Source organism: Bombina bombina, chromosome 2 (genome assembly GCF_027579735.1).
Source record: "Bombina bombina isolate aBomBom1 chromosome 2, aBomBom1.pri, whole genome shotgun sequence".
Taxonomy (NCBI): domain Eukaryota; kingdom Metazoa; phylum Chordata; class Amphibia; order Anura; family Bombinatoridae; genus Bombina; species Bombina bombina.
Genome location: NC_069500.1, coordinates 1,117,590,413 through 1,117,604,743, shown reverse-complemented (window position 1 = coordinate 1,117,604,743; position 14,331 = coordinate 1,117,590,413). Strand labels below are relative to the sequence as shown.

The 14,331-nt window shown below is 41.5% G+C and overlaps 1 protein-coding gene across 1 annotated transcript in view; it reads right to left on the bottom strand.

Moving 5' to 3' along the window:
• GLRB (glycine receptor beta) overlaps positions 1-14,331 on the bottom strand; it is a 437,385-nt gene that overhangs the window by 196,199 nt on the left and 226,855 nt on the right. The gene's annotated exons all lie outside the window — the stretch shown is intronic.

Here is a 14,331-nt window from a genome sequence, read left to right as displayed (position 1 = left end):
TCAGATCCAATTCCGGTCTGCCTCATTGGAGAATCAGTGAGGCAAATACCTCCGGATGGAGTTCCCACTCCCCCGGATGAAAAGCCTGGCGGCTTAAATAGTCCACTTCCCAGTTGTCCACTCCTGGGATGTAGATTGCTGACAGATAACAAGAGTGGGTCTCCGCCCCTTAAATTATTTTTGATACCTCTGTCATCGCTAAGGAACTCCTCGATCCTCCCTGATTGATGTAAGCCACAGTCGTGATGTTGTCCGACTGGAATCTGATGAATTTGGCTGAAGCCAACTGAGGCCATGCCTGAAGCGCATTGAATATTGCTCTCAATTCCAGAATATTGATTGGAAGTAGAGACTCCACCTAAGTCCATACACCCTGAGCCTTCAGAGAATTCCAGACTGCACCCCAGCCCAGCAGACTGGCGTCCGTTGTCACTATCACCCACGAGGGTCTGCGGAAACACGTCCCTTGGGACAGATGATCCAGTGACAACCACCAAAGAAGAGAGTCTCTGGTCTCCTGATCCAGATTTATCGGAGGAGATAAATAATTATTTTGTTTACCCCTCATCTTAACAGACTTATACTGAGGAAGAGCGTGACCTTTACCTCCAGTAATGTCAGAAATGATTTCCTTCAACTCAGGCCCGAATAGGGTCTTACTCTTGAAAGGAATAGCTAAGAGCTTTGATTTAGATGACACATCAGCAGACCACGATTTTAACCATAACGCTCTACACACTAAAATAACAAATCCTGCATTTTTTGCTGCCAACTTAGCAATTTGAAAGGCGGCATCGGTAATAAAAGAATTAGCTAGCTTGAGAGCCTTAATTCTATCTAAAATATCCTCCAAAGGAGTCTCAACCTTCAGAGACTCTTCTAGAGCATCAAATAAAAAAGCCACTGCAGTAGTAACTAGAACAATGCAGGCTGTTGGTTGTAAAAGGAAACCCTGTTGAATAAACACTTTCTTTAGAAGACCCTCTAACGTCTTATCCATAGGGTCTTTGAAAGCACAACTGTCCTCAATAGGAATAGTTGTACACTTAGCCAGGGTAGATATAGCTCCCTCCACCTTAGGGACAGTCTGCCAAGAGTCCCGAATTGTGTCTGATATGGGATACATTTTCTTGAAATTAGGAGGAGAAGAGAACGGTATACCCGGTCTGTCCCATTCCTTCTTTATAATCTCCGAAATTCTCTTAGGAACCGGAAAAACATCAGTGTAAGCGGGTACTTCTAGATATTTGCCCATTTTACACAATTTCTCTGGTGGTACCATAAAAGGATCACAGTCATCCAGAGTCGCTAAGACCTCCCGAAGTAACAGGCGGAGGTGTTCTAGCTTAAATTTAAAAGACATGACGTCCGAATCTGTCTGAGGTAACATACTTCCTGGGTCCGAAAGTTCTCCCTCAGACAAAAGTTCCCTGACCCCCAACTCAGATCCCTGTGAGGGTACATTGGAAATAGCCAACAAAGCATCAGAGGACTCAGTATTCACATTAATTCCTGTCCTACTGGTTTACCCTGTAACACTGGTAACTTAGATAATACCTCTGTAAGGGTAGTTGACATAACTGCAGCCATATCCTGCAGAGTAAAAGAATTAGACGCATTTGAGGAACTCGGCGTCGCTTGTGTGGGCGTTAATGGTTGTGACACTTGGGGAGAATTAGATGGCATATCATGATTCTCTTCAGACTGAGAATCATCCTTAGGCACACTTTCTTTACATAAAATATGCTTTTTACATTGTAAGGCCCTTTCAGTACAAGAGGTACACAAAGTAAGAGGGGGTTCTACAATGGCTTCTAAACACATAGAACAAGGAGTTTCCTCTAGTTCAGACATGTTAAACAGACTAACAATAGCCACAATAGTCGTAAATCACCTCATTTATTGATTAAAAAAAACTTTTAGAAAAAAGCGTACTGCGCCTTTAAGAAATAAAAGCGCAACAATTTTTCTAAACTGCACAAAAAAACGTTTAAAAACGCTAAATGATTATATATAACAATTCAATTTGTCCAAAAATTATTGCACCCTATAAGTAAAGGTGAAATTACCCTTTAAAGAGACATTTTAATTAAAAAAATATATTTTAACAATGAAAATGGCCCCTGCTCTGCTGTGGCGCCTACCTGCCCTCAGGATACTGAAAATTGACTTGACAACGATCCGGTGACTGGAGAACAACTTTAGGCCCCACCGGAGCTAATGCCTGCTGCCTTCTTAGTGAGAGAAAACTGCGCGTCTGAGCGTGCGAAATAGACCCGCCCATCATGGAAGTCGCATCAAAGTCTGCCTAACCGCATGGGAAGCGGTTTGAAAAAATAAAGCCATGTGGTCCCCTGTATTAACAATCGTCTAAAAAATAACTGCAGCCCTACTAACCTTAAATATAAAATATATACATGTCAAGCTGCCTCTCCCAGTGTCAAGCCCCAATAAAGATATGCAAACCGTAATAGCAATATGTATAAAACACAGGAATTTCAGTAACACCCTAATTCATACAGGTCTACTGCTTACCTCTTCCCTTGCAGGGAAAAATGTCAGCCAGTTCTGATATAACATGTCTCCTCAGAAAAAAAAGACTGAACATACCTCAATGCTGCTTGTAGCATGACACCGTTCTCCACACTGAAGATTTCTTGCACTACCTTCAGAAGTTCTGTGGGAACCAAAATGGATCTTAGTAACGTCTGCTAAGATCATCAACCACAGGGCAGAAAAATTTCTTCATTTCTTAATCCATATCTCCATGAGGAAAATAGTACTCACCGGTACCATTTTAAAATAAAAAACTTCTTGATTGAAGAATCTAAAACTAACACCTCACTTTACCTCTTCCTATTACTAACACAAGCAAAGAGAATGACTGGAGGTGGAGGAAAGGGAGGAGCTATATATACAGCTCTGCTGTGGTGCTCTTTGCCACTTCCTGTTAGCAGGAGGATGAATCCCACGAGTAAAAATGAAATCCGTGGACTCGTCATATCTTGTAGAAGAAAAGACTTTACAAAGTTTACGTAAGTCGTTTTGCGGTAAGGCCAAAGAAGTGTGCGGTGACCCTAAACCTTCAAGACACGTAATAGCAGCGGTAGTGAAAAAACAGCGTTAGGACCTCTTAACGCTGCTTTTTTACCTTAACGCACAACTCGTAATCTAGCCGTAAAATAGCTACAATATTAGTTATATTGTAGCTAGCTTAAGGTTTATTTTACAGGTATTTAGTTTTAAATAGGAATTATTTAGTTATTAATAGTAGGTTTTATTTAGATTTATTTTAATTATATTAAAGTAGGGGGTGTTAGGGTTAGACTTAGGGTTAGGTTTAGGGGTTAATAACCAGAGTATAGTGGCAGCGACGTTGGGGGCGGTAGATTAGGGGTTAATGACAGTAATGTAGGTTGCGGCGATGTTAGGGACAGCAGATTAGGGGTTAATAATATTTAACTAGTGTTTGCGATGCAGGAGTACAGCAGTTTAGGGGTTAATATGTTTATTATAGTGGTGGCGATGTCGGGAGCGGCAGATTAGGGATTAATATTTTTATTATAGTGTTTGCGATGCAGGAGGGCCTCGGTTTAGGGGTTAATGGGTAGTGCATGGGTATTAGTGTACTTTTTAGCACTTTAGTTATGAGTTTTATGTTACAGATTTGTAGCGCAAAGCCCATAACTACTGACTTTCAGTTTACGGTATGGATCTTGACGGCATTGGCTGTACCGCTCACTTTTTGGCCTCCCAGGCAAACTCGTAATACCGGCGCTATAGAAGTCCCATTGAAAAAGGACTTTTTGAAAGCTGCGGTAGTTATGCTGCGTTACGGCCAAAAAAGTGTGCGGTACAGAAATACCTGCAAGACTCATAATACCAACGGTAGTGAAAAAGAGCCTTAAAGGGACAGTACACTGTAAAATTGTTTTTCCATAAATGTATTTAAAATGACTTGTTATACCAACTGCAGAGTATAAAATATTTGAGAAGTTGCATTTTCGGGTTTATTTGTGTATCTGAAGTAGCTGGTTTTGTGCTTTGAAACCACAGCCTATTACAATGGGTTGAGCTTGAGGTAATATCAGATCTCATTATGTTATCACTTTTATGTACACAGACTTGCTTCCTTATCTTATATTTGTCTGGAACACCAAAGCTCAATACATAGAGAGAACAATGGAAAATTATCCATTTATTACTTAACTATCATGCCCCCCACTGAGGGTGTAATCTCTTCTGCTGGCTGTGTTTACTTAGGCTTGTCAATAGCGTATACGCCAGTATCAAAACTTTCAGTATAGGTTGGGAAACCACAAGCTAAATCAGCTATTTCAAATGCTGAAATATGAGTAAAGGAGCCACTTGCAACCAATTTAATACACTCTAGCAGGTAAAAAGGATCATTGGGAATAATTTAAAGGGGAGAAAGTTTTTGGGTGAACTGTCCCTTTAACGCTGCTTTTTCACCCATAAGGCAAAACTCGTAATCTAGCCGATTGTTATTATGAGTGTAAGTGTACTTTGTAAAGTATTTTTTAACTGTTTTGTGCAATTTTTTAGTTTCGGAATACAGGTAACCACCGCTCTGAGATCGCGGTAAGGATTGAAGTGTGAAGGGCGATTGCACTAGCATAATTTCACTCCACTTGTAATATCAGCAAAATAAAAATGGCTTGAAAAAACAAGATTGCGCTAGCGCAAAACAGTTTGCGCCTCACTTGTAATCTAGCCCATAGTTATGTAGGGTCAGTTATACAGAAAATTACTTACAAGCAAGCTGGCTAAAACATAATTTATGCTAACCTGATAAATTTATTTCTCTTGTAGTGTATCCAGTCCATGGATCATCCATTACTTGTGGGATATTCTCCTTCCCAACAGGAAGTTGCAAGAGGATCACCCACAGCAGAGCTGCTATATAGCTCCTCCCCTCACTGCCATATCCAGTCATTCGACCGAAACAAGCCAAGAAAGGAGAAACCATAGGGTGCAGTGGTGACTGTAGTTTAATTAAAATTTAGACCTGCCTTAAAAGGACAGGGCGGGCCGTGGACTGGATACACTACAAGAGAAATAAATTTATCAGGTAAGCATAAATTATGTTTTCTCTTGTTAAGTGTATCCAGTCCACGGATCATTAATTACTTGTGGGATACCAATACCAAAGCTAAAGTACACGGATGATGGGAGGGACAAGGCAGGAACTTAAACGGAAGGAACCACTGCCTGTAGAACCTTTCTCCCAAAAACAGCCTCCGAAGAAGCAAAAGTATCAAATTTGGAAAATTTGGAAAAGGTATGAAGCGAAGACCAAGTCGCAGCCTTGCAAATCTGTTCAACAGAAGCCTCATTTTTAAAGGCCCAGGTGGAAGCCACAGCTCTAGTGGAATGAGCTGTAATCCTTTCAGGGGGCTGCTGTCCAGCAGTCTCATAGGCTAAACGGATTATACTTCGAAGCCAAAAAGAAAGAGAGGTTGCCGAGGCCTTTTGACCTCTCCTCTGTCCAGAGTAAAACTTCAAGGCACGGACTACGTCTAGATTATGCAAAAGACGTTCCTTCTTTGAAGAAGGATTAGGACATAATGATGGAACAACAATCTCTTGATTGATATTCTTGTTAGAAACCACCTTGGGTAAAAACCCAGGTTTTGTACGCAGAACTACTTTATCTGAATGAAACATCAGATAAGGAGAATCACGATGTAAGTCAGATAACTCAGAGACTCTTCGAGCCGAGGAAATAGCCATCAGAAAAAGAACTTTCCATGATAGAAGTTTGATATCAATAGAATGAAGGGGTTCAAACGGAACCCCTTGGAGAACTTTAAGAACCAAGTTTAAGCTCCATGGAGGAGCAACAGGTTTATACACAGGCTTAATTCTAACTAAAGCCTGACAAAATGACTGAACGTCTGGAACTTCTGCCAGACGCTTGTGTAAAAGAATAGACAGAGCAGAAATCTGTCCCTTTAAAGAACTAGCTGATAATCCTTTGTCCAAACCCTCTTGGAGGAAGGACAATATCCTAACCCTACTCCATGAGTAATTCTTGGATTCACACCAATGAAGATATTTACGCCATATCTTGTGATATATTTTCCTGGTGACAGGCTTTCGTGCCCGTATTAAGGTATCAATGACTGACTCGGAGAAGCCACGCTTTGATAGAATCAAGCTTTCAATCTCCATGCAGTCAGTCTCAGAGAAATTAGATTTGAATGATTGAAAGGACCTTGTATGAGAAGGTCTTGTCTCAGAGGCAGAGTCCATGGTGGAAAGGATGACATGTCCATTAGGTCTGCATACCAGGTCCTGCGTGGCCACGCAGGCGCTATCAGAATCACTGATGCCCTCTCCTGTCTGATTTTGGCAATCAGTCGAGGGAGCAGAGGAAACGGTGGAAACACATAAGCCAGGTTGAAGAACCAAGGAGCTGCTAGAGCATCTATCAGTGTCACTTCTGGGTCCCTGGACCTGGATCCATAACAAGGAAGCTTGGCGTTCTGGCGAGACGCCATGAGATCCAGTTCTGGTTTGCCCCAACGATGAACCAATTGAGCAAACACCTCCGGATGGAGTTCCCACTCCCCCGGATGAAAAGTCTGACGACTTAGAAAATCCGCCTCCCAGTTCTCTACACCTGGGATATGGATTGCTGATAGGTGGCAAGAGTGAGACTCTGCCCAGCGAATTATCTTGGAGACTTCTAACATCGCTAGGGAACTCCTGGTTCCCCCTTGATGGTTGATGTAAGCCACAGTGGTGATGTTGTCCGACTGAAATCTGATGAACCTCAGGGTTGCTAACTGAGGCCAAGCTAGAAGAGCATTGAATATAGCTCTTAACTCCAGAATATTTATTGGAGGAGTTTCTCCTCCTCAGTCCACGATCCCTGAGCCTTCAGAGAGTTCCAGACTGCACACCAACCTAGAAGGCTGGCATCCGTTGTTACAATCGTCCAATCTGGTCTGCGAAAAGTCATACCCTTGGACAGGTGGACCCGAGATAACCGCCAGAGAAGAGAATCTCTGGTTTCCTGATCCAGATTTAGTAGAGGGGACAAATCTGTGTAATCCCCATTCCACTGACTGAGCATGCATAATTGCAGCGGTCTGAGATGCAGGCGCGCAAATGGCACTATGTCCATTGCCGCTACCATTAAGCCGATTACCTCCATGCACTGAGCCACTGCAGGGCGCAGAGTGGAGTGAAGAACACGGCAAGCATTTAGAAGTTTTGATAACCTGGACTCAGTCAGGTAAATTTTCATTTCTACAGAATCTATAAGAGTCCCTAGGAAGGAAACCCTTGTGAGAGGAGATAGATAACTCTTTTCTTCATTCACTTTCCACCCATGCGACCTCAGAAATGCCAGAACTATCTCTGTATGAGACTTGGCAATTTGAAAGCTTGACGCCTGTATCAGGATGTCGTCTAGATAAGGAGCCACCGCTATGCCTCGCGGTCTTAGAACCACCAGAAGAGAGCCCAGAACCTTTGTAAAAATTCTTGGGGCTGTAGCCAACCCGAAGGGAAGAGCTACAAATTGGTAATGCCTGTCTAGAAAGGCAAATCTCAGGAACCGATGATGATTCTTGTGAATCGGAATGTGAAGGTAGGCATCCTTTAAGTCCACTGTGGTCATGTACTGACCCTCTTGGATCATGGGTAAGATGGTTCAAATAGTTTCCATCTTGAATGATGGAACTCTGAGGAATTTGTTAAAGATCTTTAGATCCAAAATTGGTCTGAAGGTTCCCTCTTTTTTGGGAACCACAAACAGATCTGAATAAAAACCCTGTCCTTGTTCCGTCCGCGGAACTGGATGGATCACTCCCATTACTAGGAGGTCTTGCACGCAGCGTAGGAATGCCTCTTTCTTTATCTGGTTTGCAGATAATCTTGAAAGGTGAAATCTCCCCTGTGGAGGAGAAGCTTTGAAGTCCAGAAGATATCCCTGAGATATGATCTCCAACGCCCAGGGATCCTGAACATCTCTTGCCCACGCCTGGGCGAAGAGAGAAAGTCTGCCCCCTACTAGATCCGTTGCCGGATAGGGGGCCGTTCCCTCATGCTGTCTTGGAGGCAGTAGCAGGCTTTCTGGCCTGCTTGCTCTTGTTCCAGGACTGGTTAGATTTCCAGGCCTGCTTGGATTGAGCAAAGGTTCCCTCTTGTTTTGAAGCAGAGGAAGTTGATGCTGAACCTGCCTTGAAATTTCGAAAGGCACGGAAATTAGACTGTTTGGCCCTTGATTTGGCCCTGTCCTGAGGAAGGGTATGACCCTTACCTCCAGTAATGTCAGCAATAATTTCTTTCAAACCAGGCCCGAATAAGGTCTGCCCCTTGAAAGGAATGTTGAGTAATTTAGACTTTGAAGTCACGTCAGCTGACCAGGATTTAAGCCATAGCGCCCTACGCGCCTGGATGGCGAATCCGGAATTCTTAGCCGTTAGTTTAGTCAAATGAACAATGGCATCAGAAACAAATGAGTTAGCTAGCTTAAGTGTTCTAAGCTTGTCAATGATTTCAGTCAATGGAGCTGTATGGATGGCCTCTTCCAGGGCCTCAAACCAGAATGCCGCCGCAGCAGTGACAAGCGCAATGCATACAAGGTGCTGTAAAATAAAACCTTGTTGAATAAACATTTTCTTAAGGTAACCCTCTAATTTTTTATCCATTGGATCTGAAAAAGCACAACTGTCCTCAACCGGGATAGTGGTACGCTTTGCTAAAATAGAAACTGCTCCCTCCACCTGCCATAAGTCCCGTGTAGTGGCGTCTATGGGAAACATTTTTCTAAATATAGGAGGGGGGGGAAACGGCACACCGGGTCTATCCCACTCCTTACTAATAATTTCTGTAAACCTTTTAGGTATTGGAAAAACATCAGTACACACCGGCACTGCATAGTATTTATCCAGTCTACACAATTTCTCTGGCACTGCAATTGTGTCACAGTCATTCAGAGCAACTAACACCTCCCCAAGCAATACACGGAGGTTCTCAATCTTAAATTTAAAATTAGAAATCTCAGAATCAGGTTTCCCCGAGTCAGAGATGTCACCCACAGACTGAAGCTCTCCGTCCTCAGGTTCTGCATATTGTGACGCAGTATCAGACATGGCTTTTACAGCATCTACGCGCTCTGTATCTCGTCTTACCCCAGAGCTATTGCGCTTGCCTCTTAATTCAGGTAATCTGGTAAATACCGCTGACAGGGTATTATCCATGATCGCAGCCATGTCCTGCAAAGTAATCGCTATGGGCGTCCCTGATGTACTTGGCGCCATATTAGCGTGCGTCCCTTAAGCAGGAGGCAAAGGGTCCGACACGTGGGGAGAGTTAGTCGGCATAACTTCCCCCTCGACAGAACCCTCTGGTGACAATTCTTTTATAGATAAAGACTGATCTTCAATGTTTAAGGTGAAATCAATACATTTAGTACACATTCTCCTATGGGGCTCCACCATGGCTTTTAAACATAATGAACAAGTAGTTTCCTCTGTGTCAGACATGTTTGTACAGACTAGCAATGAGACTAGCAAGCTTGGAAAACACTTTAAAACAAGTTAACAAGCAATATAAAAAAACGTTACTGTGCCTTTAAGAAAAACAAATTTTGTCAAAATTTGAAATAACAGTGAAAAAAGGCAGTTACACTAACGAAATTTTTACAGTGTATGTAAAAAGTTAGCAGAGCATTGTACCCACTTGCAAATGGATGATTAACCCCTTAATACCAAAAACGGAATAATAAATGAAAAAAACGTTTTTAAAACTAGTCACAACAACTGCCACAGGTCTACTGTGGTTGTTACCCTCCTCAAACACGACTTTTGAAGCCTTTTGAGCCCTTCAGAGATGTCCCGTATCATGCAGAGGGAAGCTGAGAGTGTCTGTCTGTAATTTTAGCAGTGCAGAAAAGCGCTAAAATAGGCCCCTCCCACTCATATTACAACAGTGGAAAGCCTCAGGAAACTGTTTCTAGGCAAAAATCAAGCCAGCCATGTGGAAAAAAACTAGGCCCCAATAAGTTTTATCACCAAGCATATATAAAAACGATTAAACATGCCAGCAAACGTTTTATATTGCACTTTTATAAGAGTATGTATCTCTGGTAATAAGCCTGATACCAGTAGCTATTAAATCACTGTATTTAGGCTTAACTTACATTAATCCGGTATCAGCAGCATTTTTCTAGCAAATTCCATCCCTAGAAATATGTTAACTGCACATACCTTATTGCAGGATAACCTGCACGCCATTCCCCCTCTGAAGTTACCTCACCCCTCAGAATATGTGAGAACGGCAGTGGATCTTAGATACTTCTGCTAAGATCATAGAAACCGCAGGCAGATTCTTCTTCTAAAGCTGCCTGAGATAAAATAGTACACTCCGGTACCATTTAAAAATAACAAACTTTTGATTGAAGTTAAAAAACTAACTATAATACACCACTCTCCTCTTACTACCTCCATCTTTGTTGAGAGTTGCAAGAGAATGACTGGATATGGCAGTGAGGGGAGGAGCTATATAGCAGCTCTGCTGTGGGTGATCCTCTTGCAACTTCCTGTTGGGAAGGAGAATATCCCACAAGTAATGGATGATCCGTGGACTGGATACACTTAACAAGAGAAATATAGCACATAACAATAAGAGCCTACAAGAGCCAGTACCCCAGCATACATTAAAACGTCACGGTTTACACAAGATGGACAGTGGTAAATTAATATAAAAGTGGGGGTAATGTTTTCAAGTATGCTAGAGATACTGGGGATTGTAGGCTATATTTTTGTGCCTATACCTTATGTATATATCATAACATGTAAGAAATCTGCATTTAAAAGTGTGGAAAACAAATTGTTTTTTTAAATAAAATGTTAATAAACAAGTTTATTAACAATAGTGGATCTGTGTTTTCCCCCTAAATTCTATAGAACAAAGAAAGGTCTATCCTCAAATAAATAAGGGCCTTCCAGTACAGTTATGTAACTTAGATCTGTACATAGAGCCCAAATTAATTAATGCCAGGTGATCACTATTAACACGGTGACCACGTGACTATTAAAATTTATATAGGGACTTTGTCTTAAAGAAAGGATAGTAAACACCTTAATATTTTTTTTTATGTTTAGTTATGTACAATAAAAACAACTTTGCAATATAATTGTATTATTTATTTTGCCCATTTTGATGTAAAACATAGCAATTTCCAACTCAGACCTTGAAATTCACACTTCTCAAGGCTATAACCCTGCTACATATCTGTCCCTAAATAGCTTGGACAACAACTGCAAAACAATTAACTATAAATTAACTTTATCACGGTTGCTAGCTTTGTTGTCTGCAGACTAAACCCCAAATTAGCTCCTCCAAATAAGGCAAATCATGGGTGGAGTGTGGCTACTGAAAAATAATTGCAGTAAAAAGAATGTTAATTAGTTTTAGAAACATTAAGACTTGGCTGATATTTTATTCTATAGCAACACAACATACAGTACATGTCTTGTAATTACAAGGTGTTTACTGTCCCTTTAAGCTCTGTGGTCCTTCCTAGCACTACCGGGTTTAAACGTGGTGATGTCACCGGTATCCCTGGATTCCCCCAGCAATGCCAGAGGCCTAGATCAACAGGCATGAGGGTTAAGTGCAGGAGCGGGGCAGCAATGGACTCAGACAGCAATACCCTTCATGGATGATGACACCTGGGTGTCATTTGCATTAAAAACATTGTGTGGATGAGAATCACGTGTTGTCATTCACACTTATGGGGTTAAATAATACACAGCTCCTTTTTTGCCTATTAAAAGGACCGTAAAGTGCAAATTAAATATTCACGTTTCAGATAGAGCATACAGATTTAAAAAATGTTACAATTTACTGACGGGGGTGTTTCTGACTTATGAAATTTGGTATCCTTTGTTGAAGAGTAAACTTGAGTATGCTGATAGGAGCGTGCACATGTCTTTATCAGTCTATGGCAATAGGGTTCGCAACTATGTATTGCATTGCTATAAACATTGTTGCAAACACTGCTGCCAGAGCTCATCTATGATTTTGACATTGCTGCCCCTTTAAGATTCAATTTATAATTGACAGATATACAAAAAAGGCAGTTCCTTACTTGTAAATATCAGTGGCAAAATTAGGTTTCAATTTTTATTATATTAATCTGATGTGCTTCACTCAGTCAGCTTTTCTATAAGTGTTTTCAATTATCATGTGTGCCCATTAAAAGAAACATGAAACCCAAAATTTATTTCATGATTCAGATAGAGAATACAATTTTAAACAACGTTCCAATATACCCCGGTACTTCTATTATTCAATCTGCTTCATTCTCTTGGTATCCTTTGTTGAAGAAACCGCAATCGATACAAGGGGTGAGAACATACAGCGTTTGGACACCATAGCTTTGGGGAGAGTCGTAGAGCCTGAAGTAAACCCTTGCAGGAAACTTTAAACTACAGACGCTGTGAGCACACCGGACAGGGGACACTTCATTATCCGGCTCCAGAATCGGTCTTCCCTTAAACATCAGGACTTGCATTAAAGAAGGTGAACAATTACACCAGCACATTACTGCGATTTGAATTAAAGACTATGGGGCCGATTTATCAAGCTCTGTATGGAGCTTGATGCCCCTGTTTCAGCGCGAGCCTTCAGGCTCGCCGGAAACAGAAGTGTGATGCGGGAATCCAGACGTGGACCCGTTGCTAAGTGTGCCTAGAGGGATATGGCTGCACCTCACTGACGAGGCCCACAATAGGCCGAAATGTATGTCTGGGGTTTTGCCGTTTCTCTCGTTCAGAGAGGGATTGCCTGGTATTTCGGGGCTGGACTGCACTGTTAAAGTCAGGATCAGACTTATATGCTACAGGAAAGTTCTTCTCTGTGAAAAAGTGGCTGCTTCTAGGGTGGTAACTAGCCATAGAACAAGCAATTGTGCTATTGTTCGTTCCCAGGTTGAGCGCTTCTCTCTTTTTATTTATGCTACATTTAGCACTGCCATTGTTGAACATATGCTTTTATTTATGTTTTATATAGATTTTATTTCTGCATGAATTCACTTCTGTGATATTACCTATTTTAGGTGAATCTATACACTCGCATACGTCTATATTTTAACAATAGTTATATTTTATCCTAATGGTTGGCCAACCTAAGATACTATTGATTATCTGTATTTGTGACTACCAAGAGATTTTTATATTGTACATATATTTGTTATCAGTAATAAATTGATTATTTTTAATACCACTCACTGTTATGAATTTATAAGTGTAAGTGCATCTGATATATAATTTAATTTTACATTGACCACTCCATCATATAGGTTAAACTTTTTTTAGCACTGTATATTCTCATCCCTTGTATCAATACCTTTTTTAGTTGTTTGAGAGACAGCTAGAAAATACAGCTTACCTATTAATCAGCGCATAGCACTTTTTTCTCCCACTGAAGAAACAGCAATGCAGATATGTGAGCCATGTCATTGAGCCATATATATGCAACCACCAATCAGCAGCTCCTGAGCCTACCTAGGTATGCTTTTCAACAAAGGATACCAAGAGAACAAAAATTAGAAAATAGAAGCAAATTTACAGGTTGTTTAAAATTTAATTCTCCCAGTAAATCACAAACAAAAACAGAATTTATGTTTACCTGATAAATTACTTTCTCCAACGGTGTGTCCGGTCCACGGCGTCATCCTTACTTGTGGGATATTCTCTTCCCCAACAGGAAATGGCAAAGAGCCCAGCAAAGCTGGTCACATGATCCCTCCTAGGCTCCGCCTACCCCAGTCATTCGACCGACGTTAAGGAGGAATATTTGCATAGGAGAAACCATATGGTACCGTGGTGACTGTAGTTAAAGAAAATAAATTATCAGACCTGATTAAAAAACCAGGGCGGGCCGTGGACCGGACACACCGTTGGAGAAAGTAATTTATCAGGTAAACATAAATTCTGTTTTCTCCAACATAGGTGTGTCCGGTCCACGGCGTCATCCTTACTTGTGGGAACCAATACCAAAGCTTTAGGACACGGATGAAGGGAGGGAGCAAATCAGGTCACCTAAATGGAAGGCACCACGGCTTGCAAAACCTTTCTCCCAAAAATAGCCTCAGAAGAAGCAAAAGTATCAAACTTGTAAAATTTGGTAAAAGTGTGCAGTGAAGACCAAGTCGCTGCCCTACATATCTGATCAACAGAAGCCTCGTTCTTGAAGGCCCATGTGGAAGCCACAGCCCTAGTGGAATGAGCTGTGATTCTTTCGGGAGGCTGCCGTCCGGCAGTCTCGTAAGCCAATCTGATGATGCTT